The following is an 11,616-nucleotide window of genomic DNA, read 5'->3' on the forward strand; positions in this document are numbered from 1 at the left end:
TTACCTAAAATGTAAATATAAATTAGCATAAATCGTAAACGAATAAATATAAAAAAATAAACAAAAAAATAATAATAATAAAACAAAATGCAATCACAATTAATCATAAACTTGCACAAAATTTTAAAGACCTACCTACAATTAAACGATAATACAAACCATAATACCTCCGGCCCGTTGGACCGACGATCTACATACGTAAGATTACCTTTGTAGACTGGATGAGGATTACAGAAAACAGGGATCTCTGGCGCGAATTTGGGGAGGCCTATCTTCAGCAGACTGTAATAGGCTGAACTGACTGACTGACTGGCAAACCATAACTTATATACAATACTCAAATTAAATATTATAATAAAATATAATTGTGTTAATACAACGTAGGTAAATGAAAAAATAGTCAAGTAAATACGCATTATCAAAGATTACTACAAAAGTTGTAATCAGATCTCCGTGAAATTCAAATGTGGACACATGATAGACATCAGCTTTCGATAATATAAAAATAATCAAAATCGGTACACCCAGTAAAAAGTTATGCGGATTTTCGAGAGTTTCCCTCGATTTCTCTAGGATCCCATCATCAGATTCTGGTTTCCTCATCGTGGTACCAAACTAGGGATATCCCCTTTCCAACAAAAAAATAATTATCAAAATCGGTTCATAAACGACGAATTTATCCCCGAACCTATATATAAATTTGAATATTGATAATACTCAAATTAAATATTACAATTATAATTGTGTTTGCTAGCAAACGAAAAAAAAAACGACTTCAATTACATCGATAAATAATACAACGTAAGTAGACGAAAAAAATAACAAACGCACTAGTCGTCACTATGAATTTCGAGGGTTCCCCTCGATTTTTCTGGAATTCCATCATCAGATCCTGGCTTTCTTATCACGGTACCACACTTAGGATATCTTTTCAACAAAAAAAGAATTATCAAAATCGGTTCATAAACGACGAAGTTATCCCCGAACATACATCAAAAAAATATACGAGTATACACACGAGACACGACGTATATACTCGTGTGTATATATACGAGTATATATACGAGTATATATATACACACGAGTATATACGTCGTGTCTCGTGTGTATATATACTCGTATATATACACACGAGTATATACGTCGTGTCTCGTGTCTATATATATACGAGTATAAATACACACGAGTATATACGTCGAATTGAGTAACCTCATCTTTTTTTGTTTGAAGTTAAAAACGTGTTGTATCAATGTGTTTTAAAGAATTTTTATAATGGACATATATTTTGTTGTCAATAATATAAAATGCATGCAATTTGTTATGGTTTTGTCAGACAAAGATTTGAATGTTACGTTTTTTTTATATATTTTAAAACAATATTATCAAAGGCATTGTTTTTATGTAACTTATACTTTCGTTTTTGAACAAGAGTTTTAAAAAGACAACAATCATTCAAATAATTGAACAAAAGAGGTGATTTTGCCATTGGTCTTAGTTGGGTTACCAAGGACAAAAAGCGTCAAAGAAAAATACCCTTGAAGTCCTTTGGTTTAAGGTCAAATTACTATAAACATTATAAATGTGTAACTAAAGGACGGCGATCTATATGAGCTTTGAACATTACGGCTATAAAAATAACGGTTTGACTATAAAAGAAGGTTGAATTTTGGTTGAAAGTACCTATAAAATTATACGACTCACTAAAACATTTGTCATATGCGGCTGTCGAATTCATCATCGACGGCGCAATAGCCGATTGCTATGACCATCAGGACAGCAATATTTCAACGCAATTGTTTAGTTAGCTTGATAAAATTGAGGGCCTATTTCAATGGTTACCTTTTTCCCTTACTGACGTATGACCGTATTCAAAGAGATAAAAACGTATGTAGTATTTTTCTTTTTCATCAACGAATTCAAATTTTTATAGGATACTAACTGACCCCGCAAACGTTGTTTTGTAATATATATTATTACCCCGTTAATCCCCCTCTCCCTATAACTTAGGGGTGTGAAAATAGATGTTGGCCAATTCTCAGAGCTACCCGATATGCACACAAAATTTCATAAAAATCGGTGCAGCCATTTCCGAGAAGTATGGTAACTATGGTAACTATTATTTTTCACTGAATTTTTTGTTCAATAACAATAAAATATAGGCTATATCACTCCTGAACAGTGTAGCTTTCTGCAAAATTTTCGTGATCGGCTCAGTATTTGCGAAGATTACCCCCTACAAACAAACAAAGTTAGAAACTTTACCTCTTTATAATATTAGTATAGATTTCTAAGGGTTATTTTAATTGAGACGAAAACAGACCCAAATGGTTTATTTTCCTTCCTGCTTAAAAGTCTATATGTAACTTATGAGCAGGATAAATACGCACAATCGGTGAAACATGTCCTTAGTCAAGTTCCAAATGTTGCATACTTTGAATCTTAAAATACTTAAAAATCTATCTCTACAAAGACATGGTAACACAGTTTCATACAATGTTTTTTAGCTAATTATCTATTGTTTGTTCAATTCAAAGGCGCCGATTTTTTTTTTTAGTTCGAAGCTAAATTTCGCCTTTTTTGGAAGTTGGTAAATAAGTTTAACGGTGGGTAAATATTATGATATCCGGTTACCACCTTTGTCTTCGAGGTGAAATGTATGGAAGAGAATATGTACAAATTGTATTGGTACGAAACTATTTAGTAAGTTTCAAATACCTAAATGAAAAGGTAAAAATCCATTTCTGCTTCATACTGACTTAAAATAAAAAGTTTTATACTTATTACTAATAAATAGGTGCCTACATATTAATTTATTTTTTATGAAAAAAAAATATTCAATAGACATAATAGGTAGGTGTAGTATCTCATTATATAATTGTGTTTGCTCGCTACCGAAAAAAACCGACTTCAATCACATCGGCAAGTAATACAACTTAAGTAGACGAAAAAAATTAACAAAAGCACTATTTGTTACTACGATTTTCGATGGTTTTCTTCGATTTCTCTGAGATTCCATCATCAGATCCTGGTTTTCTTATCATAGTATCACATTTCGGATATATAGGAGATATCCGAAATGTGTTCCAACATAAAAAGAATTATCAAAATCAAAACTAACGCGTTCTTATACTGGCACCGATATAAGCGTTTTGAAGTACCAATGTAATAAAATTATTTTTAACCGACTTCAAAAAAAGGAGAAGGTTACTCAATTCGACCGTCTGTCTATATATATTTTTTTATGTATGTTCGGGGATAACTCTAGATTGGAAGATATCCCTAGTTCCTAGAGAAATCGAGGGAAACTCTCGAAAATCCGCATAACTTTTTACTGGGTGTACCGATTTTGATTATTTTTATATTATCGAAAGCCGATGTTTTTCATGTGGTCACATTTAAATTTCATCGAGATCTGATAACAACTTTTGGAGTAATCTTTGATAATGCGTATTTACTTGACTATTTTTTCGTCTACCTACGTTGTATTACTTGTCGATATAGTTAAAGTCGGTTTTTCTTCGTTTGCCTGCAAACACAATTACTATGTAAAAAGTTTCTAAAATAACGTTAATACTTTCGCCTCTTAATTATACACAATTACACGAAATGAGGTATCGTAAACCCTCCGAAATTACAAATAAGTCCGACACCAATAAAAGTAGTCGAAGTGCTAACAACTTAACGAAGACATACCAAATTCAGGGTGTCTTTATGACGTCGAATTCCAAGCTTACTTAATATAGCACGTTAATAAATGACAAAAAATCCAGAAAATATTTTACTTTATGGCGGCTAGCTATCGATTTTCAGTTATTTACTTCCTGTGATTGTCAATCAGGTGTCAGATACAGCAGCAATCACCAAAAAAAAAAAAAAAAACAATATTATATATACAATGGTTAATTTGTTTTATTTTCTTATTATTATTTTTATAAACTGGTAAAGGAAGGCTTATATGTAAAACAACTCTTAACGTTAAAATTTGGTTGAAACAATTTATGTAATCGTTCTTATTTTTATCATAAAATGTTAGAGTACCTAATAATTACCTAATAATTAAAGTGCCGAGGGCAAGGTTATTTAAAAACTATGTAGCACTTATTACTTAACGATTGAAAATTATATTTAAGAAGATAATTTTTCACATATTTCGAAATAAAATTTAAAAAATACTCAAAAATCACGTAGGTAATCTTTTCTAATATCTTTTCTTTTTCTTTGATTAATTTGATTTATTTAAGTGTCAATAACGGGTACTTCAATTCAGAATTTAAACGGCCTTATGCCTGTGTCACTCAAAATATGTATTGTATCGACTTCACTAAAGGTATACCTTTATATATATAATTACTTGTTGAAGTATTTTAATAATATAAAAACGCATATTAAATTTCATATTCATAAAGTATCCGAGAAACTAAAACTGATATATTTTTTAAAAATACTTATATAATTAGTATTTCCTATTTCATTTAAAATAAATAAAATTTTTATTTAAATTAAATCACTTAAATAATTTAATTTAAATTATTTTGTGAACCTACTATAAAAATACTTATTTCGGATTGGTTTGTCGGATCGTGAAGTTAACAAAATCGCTTAGAAGTGTTCTTTTAAAAAAAATAAGTTATTATCACTTTTTAGTTTTTTAACTTAATGATTTCTAAATAAAATTGTAAATTAATTGGCGATCTTTTAAATTTTTTACAAATTTATAGATTCCATTTTAAATTACTCATTTCAATCTTGTGCACGATGTTACCATGCTTGACATACGGACTCATTATTACGAGAAAGAGTTGGCGCCCGCGCCCGCTCCCACAGTAACATTTCGATACATTTCATCAATGACCGCCATCTTGGTCCTTTTTTCTTATTTTATCTCAACAGAAAATCAAAGATTCACACGCTTCGAAGTGAGACGCTGCCGCTCTGTGTATTAAGGCATTTTTAGCTAAACCCACTTTGTAATAGATTATTATTTCGATGGATCGATTTTCGATTGGTGTTTTTGATAAGTGCTCCGTGCTATTAGCTATTGTTCAAATCATCAGAGGACAGTCGTATCTGTTTAATGGAATATATTTTTTCTGTTTAAATGATTTGGTCAGCAGTTTTTTATTATGAAAATAATCTTAACAAATTAAAGTTGATTGCTGATGATTGTAGATGATATTTAAAGTTAATTCATGTAAAAAAGATTTGACTTGTTGGAAGATAACTTTAGCCAAGAATTTTCTAGATATTTCTCATTTTGCTTTTCGAGAAATTCGTACACATTTCAAAGTAATGATTATGTTTTCAGTACACATATGGACACCATATAGCATAGCATACATAAAAAAGTTTGATTTATCTTTATGCTGAAACGATTTCACAATAAATCCAATTAAATTATTTTAATGACTCATTGAGTATTTTCCAGCAACTTTTTTATGAACAACGTTAAACATTGATGACTAATTATCAAATTAGGAATATTTTTTCGAACGATTAACATGATCCTAAATAGTTCATTGCGGTTATAAATGGTCATCTAATTTAGTCTTGGGTTGAGACAAAATTAAAAATTTATGTAAATTCTAATACAAGTTTAGGACTCCGCTTAATGAATTTTGGTAGTCGGAAATACCGCAAACGGTCGTCTTGTGGTTAAATTAATTTGTTGGTTAACTGAGCCTATCGCTACGTTTTATAATAATGTTTTTAAACATAATCATAGGTGCTATGTTTTGTAGTATAATAAAAGGGTTCATAATCCCATTCAACTGAATATTCCGTGCATTCTTTGACGCAAGAAATTAAATGTTTACAATTATATATCTGGTGGCACGGTAGTGCCCCCGCCAAGACGAGCCAAAAAAAAAAAAACTCAAACGAAAAGCACTACCTATCTTTTCTCGAAGCGCTTCGTCGTTTTTTTGAACCCTCATAACTTGGGTTTCGATTATACCAGATAAACAAAATTCTGGGGATATGATGTCAATAGTAGACTTATTAAACGTATAAAGTTTCAATTGCATAGCTCTTATACTTTAGATTTTATTGATATCTAAAAAACCCCGATTTCGTCACTCACTGATGATCATCAAAATTCTTAGAGTACTTCCTGAAGTCCCAGAAAGCTGATTATTATTACAATAATATGTTCCGCATATTTTTTGAATAAAATTTAAGCATCCCGTAAACTGCTGTGTGTAACTCTCTACTCTGAATAGGCGCCATTCTACTCCACAGCGGATTGGTTGATAAGTACCCTACCTACGAAAAACGATCATTAGCAGTTGCTTAAGAGACCAATAGGGCCGGACAGTTTAACGTTGCTTTCGTGTCACAGTGGGGAGACCTACCTGGACAATGGAACGGGATTCGAACCAGTGGCTTTCAACAACTGTCACCATTACACTAGAATGACCATTTAATTATACGTTACAATATTAAATATTAAAATTTATATTTTAAATTCTATGTTATGCCCTTCTTGTTATCGATGACTTAAATTTTACGTGGCCTTAAATAAGTACTCCAGCGGTACAGAACAACTTTACTCTTACGCGATATAGTTTTTAGTTTCACAAAATATATCCAACATGTTTGTGTCCATGTTTAAAAAACCTAATTACAATTATATATTTAATAATTTAAAGTGAAAATTTGGTCATAATTAAACATTTAAATTAAAAAAAATACAAAAAATAATGAAAATAAAGACTTTTTTTGACTACATACTTTAACAATCAACAAAAGATTATAATATGCGCGTGTGTGTCAAATATTATTAATATAATAATTTTTATTGATTTAATGTATTTTTATGTTTATCTACAAATCCTTAAAGAATTACAAGACTACACTGGTAGTTGCCTTAGCAGTTATCTTTATATTCTTAAAATGTGTTGTTACGAATTGTATACAAAATTGTGTCAATCGACGATAAGGCTAATGAATTGCAAGGGTTATTTAATTTCGTTTACGCGATATGTGTACTCCTTTCTTAATTACTTAAACCAACTTTGATACTCGTATCGAAACTGTGTTATATACATATAATAATTAAATATATTGTCTTTTATGGATAAAAACACATAATTTCTATATCACTTTATGGTATTTGTAACACATTGCATGTGGTATGTAGTCGTGCTGTTAAGAGTATGCAAATACGTATTTTATGGTACTATTGTGTATATTACCCGTGTTTAATTTGAAATACCGCGGGCTTGACGGATCAATTACCTTGAAGCAGAGATTGCGCTTTTATACTTCACGTTCTCCTGGTATCCTCCCTCCGGATATAAATATCCAATCTCTTCAGAACTGCAATTTCTACATAGAAAATTATTATGTGTGATAGATGCATACATTTACTCAATATGGATTATATGTGCTGTGTTTCGCGAATATAGGTGTGTATTGCAATGGCTGTATGTATAATATTATAGCATACACATTTAAATACGTAAATACATGCATTTTACCGCATTGCTTTTAACTAGCCCGTGGGTTGCAGTTTGCAGTAACCCTGCTTCGATTCCCGTCCCGAGTCTGGATGTAACATATGTATTTATTTATTTATACATTTATGAATTATTTTTACATGTAAATATATCGAAAAATTATGCAGTTATATCGGTTATTTTAATCGTTAAGTTAAGTTAGCTATTTTGGTCATAGCAGTAAAGAATATAGCCACTCCCTCTCTGGGTGGCCCCCGTGGGTATCGTAAGGGGGAAATAAAGAATAACTCAGTTTCATTACCACCTTGGTACTTAAAATGCTGACTGATGGTGTGATAGCCATCCAACTGCTGGCTTACAAATACACAGGCTGAAGATAGGCAGCAGCATCTTCAGTGCGGCAAAGCCAGCCCGCTGGCCACCAACACATCTACCAAATGTGACTATGGGCAAAACACATGAGCTCGCGCCATAATGTTTGGCGCGAACTTGCGGAGGCCTATGTCCAGGAGCGGACTGCAATAGGCTGAAATGAATCGTTAAGTTGCTTTTCTTAGAGATAGGCGACTATATGTTTGTTAAATGGTAGGTAGATACGTCGTAGTATACGATCGTATTTATCGGTGCTATTCAAAATTTATTTAAACAATAATGATGATAGTAGCCTAGTTTAGATGTCATGATGTAAACAAAGAAATGTAATGTATTAAGTTATATATATTAACTAGCTGTGCCCGCGACTTCATCCGCGTGGAATTCAAAATAAAGTTATTGTTCAGTTCGCAGAGTTAAAAAATAAATAAATTTATAAAATAAAAGTAGCCTAAGTTACTCCTTATTACATCAGCTATCAGCCAGTGAAAGTGGCATCAAAACCATTTCAGAGATTAGCCGGAACAAACAGAGAAACAGACAGACAATAATTATAAAAAATGTCATTTTGGTATATGTACCGTGTATACATCCATATGCGTCTAGTAAAAAGCAGATATTCTAATATTACAAATAGACACTCAAATTTTATTTATTTGTATAGATAAATAAATTTTTTCTAGAAATTAATTTTTTATTTAGGATTATTTAACTTGAATTTTATTGTAGTTGTAGTGATATGTCTATAATGAATGTATATAATGAAAAATCGCCTGTGGCATTATAATAATGCATGCATGATTAACAAAAGGCATGGGTATTTTGAACCTGTGGATGTAAAATTAAAAAAAAAAAAACGTGAATTTTATTCTAGTTCCATTTTATAATCGTTACATTGTTTGCAACTTTTTAAGTAATTATTTATTTTTCTTTAAAAATCTATAAAACATTGACCCTGTAATATAGATCATTGTTATTCCTAATTGCTCAAAAATACGAAAAAATAATAACGGACACAAAATAGGAAAGCATACAATCACAAAAAATGACGATGTACAAAAGCTACATTAGCGTAAAAAGTTGCAGTAAAACCGGATAGCTTACGCATAAAGAATTGTAACATATTTTGAGGTGATAAAAATGAAAGTGGCAAAGAAGTACTTACGTAAAACAATAAAATGGCATTTATGATGTATATTCTAGTGTTTCGGTCAGAGCTTGACGAATCAGTTACACCTTTGTGCTAATAAAACTATACGACCGCCGTCGATGCAGCCTCGGGCAAAAGTGGCGAAAATTTCAGTGTACTTTCACAATTTTGCACGGAATATCGCAAATATAATAATTTACATAACAACTCGAACGAACACGAATTATTTGTCTTTATATGGTCTTTTACCCAATTACTAGTATTATATTTTCAAAATTGAACTATTCTGAAATATCCTGTCAATGCGAATATAAATTTGTAAGACGTTGGTCACACTGCTTGTCAATATATTCTCTATGCTCTTATACAGAAGATGTGCTTTTTTCTCTAAGAAAACTTATTCGGGTTTCAAATCTTCCGAAATTAGGATCTGAACTCAACTAGTTTTCATGATCTCCGAGGTAAAATAGCGAGAGTCACACACGGTCGCTCAAGCCAGAAATACTACATCAAATCGAACCGACGACTGTTGTTGTTGATCATCGTGGAAAAATTCTACCACACCAGGAATTTTTTGTCTACTATAGGTAGTAGCATTTACCAAAGATCGTTTTCGTCGTCCGAGGAAACGTTGTGTTCCTTTCCTAAGATGGTCTAAAAATGTATAATTTATTTATTCTTTAAAAGATTATTTGAATAAAAATGATAATATAAAATACTTACCATAAAATATTAACACATATGTCGGACCAAAAGTAAACAATTAGAATATATTTAAATATAATTATTATCACACAATAACTATACAAAGAAAGAAAGTTTTTTTTTTATTAGCCAGCCATGTTATAGTAATAGTTAAAAAATTATAAAAAAATAAGTAGTCAAAATAAGTATAATAACAGAACCTTAAAGAAATAGATATAATGATATACAACAAATACAAACTTTTCAAATTTTAAATATATTATGTTAACACGTATACCAACAAAACGTCAAAAATAATCACGATTTATTATGATATTTGTTTCTACAAAAGTAAATAAATAAAATCAAAAAACGAGTGTGCTGTAGACCACACGACTGAAGTAAAACTTCTTTAGCTCCATCCAACTTATATCTCCCTCTCAACTTCCGTTTACCTCACACTATCACACTTTTCGTAACGCTCTCGTCACGCATTCACCATCTTACTCCCCAAGTCAAACGTGCATAAAGAAGTTTTCCTTTAATAATCTATACAAAAATCATTAAACGTTGTAGCTCAATATATATAATGAAATCGTTGATAGTGAGATTTAAAATTAATTTATTTATTTATTTCTTTATTAATTTCATTTCAAAACATTTGACGATCATGCAAAGATTGCACCTTTGGACGACCTTGAGCAAGGAACACCACAATGTTTCATTATAAAAAGCACTATGATTAACTAAGATTGATGTTTAGGCAATTAGGCTAAGTGTATAAAACTAGTTTTAGTCATTATAGATTAATCATGATTTTCGTTTATTACCGTCTCTGGCATCAAACCTAATCTTTATTGACGCTGTTACATTTATTTATATTTTAATTACTTCATCATTACCTTTTTGGGTTTTTACTGTTACTAACTTATTAAGTTAACTTCTGCTAATTAAATATAGCCGTAATTTGCTTTTATATTTAAAACAGTTTTTGCGGTCAATGGATAGATAACAATCGCTTAATTAGTGCGGAAATCACAGATATACTTATTGATAAATGTTAAAAAATGTTTGAAACAATTAACGTTTTTAAGTACCTTCGAGTAAGGAAGTCTTTGATGGAAAGCCTAGGACGTTTTTTTAATACTTAGGAAATACAACAAAAATAATTGAAAATTTAACTACCAAGAACTTGCAGTAATAATACGTTTTAAATTATACAATTAAGGTAATATACTCTTAGCAGATTTTTAATGTCTAATAATAATATTTTAATGTCACTTTATCAATTGTAACATAATTAAAAAGAATTATTGCATGTTCAAAATCCATTATACATTGGTAGGTTTATATGTCTTTTAATATTTGTATAAAAACTTGTATACAAATTTAAATCTACCAAAAACGAACGACATATTTCAATTTCGCCACAATTATATCATATCGTTGTGTGGGCAGGAAGCCGTTATAAAACGCTACAAATACATATGTCAAAACGCTGTAATATTTTCAAGTGTTAATCAACAAAAAAGCTACCTCCGCTTGCGACGAAATTAAACACACTTATAGAGTTTTTATACGTATTATAATATTGTTAATTGATCCGGCCATCATGCTGCGAATAGATTAATATAATTTTATTGTAATACGAAGCTTTGACTTGTGACACGATTTTGACATAAGTGACAGTTTAGATCGATACGCAAAAACTGAGATTAATTAATTATTTATTTATTACTGACCACCGAGTGTGTAGTTGACCTTCAGCTGCACGACCCTGGTGTTTTTTGTTTGATGGGTACCTACTAATATCAAATTAGTGTTATTTAATAAGCCATTAAATTCATAAACTCTTAATAATCATGTTAGATTTTGATTACATCTTTTAAACTTTATACGTTAATAGAGACGACTAAATAGACCAAGTAAACCTTAAATCGACATACGTAAAAC

General features: G+C 30.6%; 1 long non-coding RNA gene across 1 annotated transcript; it reads right to left on the minus strand.

Annotated features, from left to right (window-relative positions):
* Window positions 1-2,021: 2,021 nt before the first annotated feature.
* On the minus strand, window positions 2,022-11,334 carry LOC123669235. Its single transcript, XR_006745715.1, has 3 exons — window positions 11,324-11,334; window positions 10,119-10,124; window positions 2,022-2,104 (listed from the first exon to the last, which is right to left on the minus strand). It is a non-coding gene; the product is annotated as an uncharacterized LOC123669235 (long non-coding RNA).
* Window positions 11,335-11,616: the final 282 nt, after the last annotated feature.

This window comes from Melitaea cinxia, chromosome 3, assembly GCF_905220565.1.
Source record: "Melitaea cinxia chromosome 3, ilMelCinx1.1, whole genome shotgun sequence".
Lineage (NCBI taxonomy): Eukaryota > Metazoa > Arthropoda > Insecta > Lepidoptera > Nymphalidae > Melitaea > Melitaea cinxia.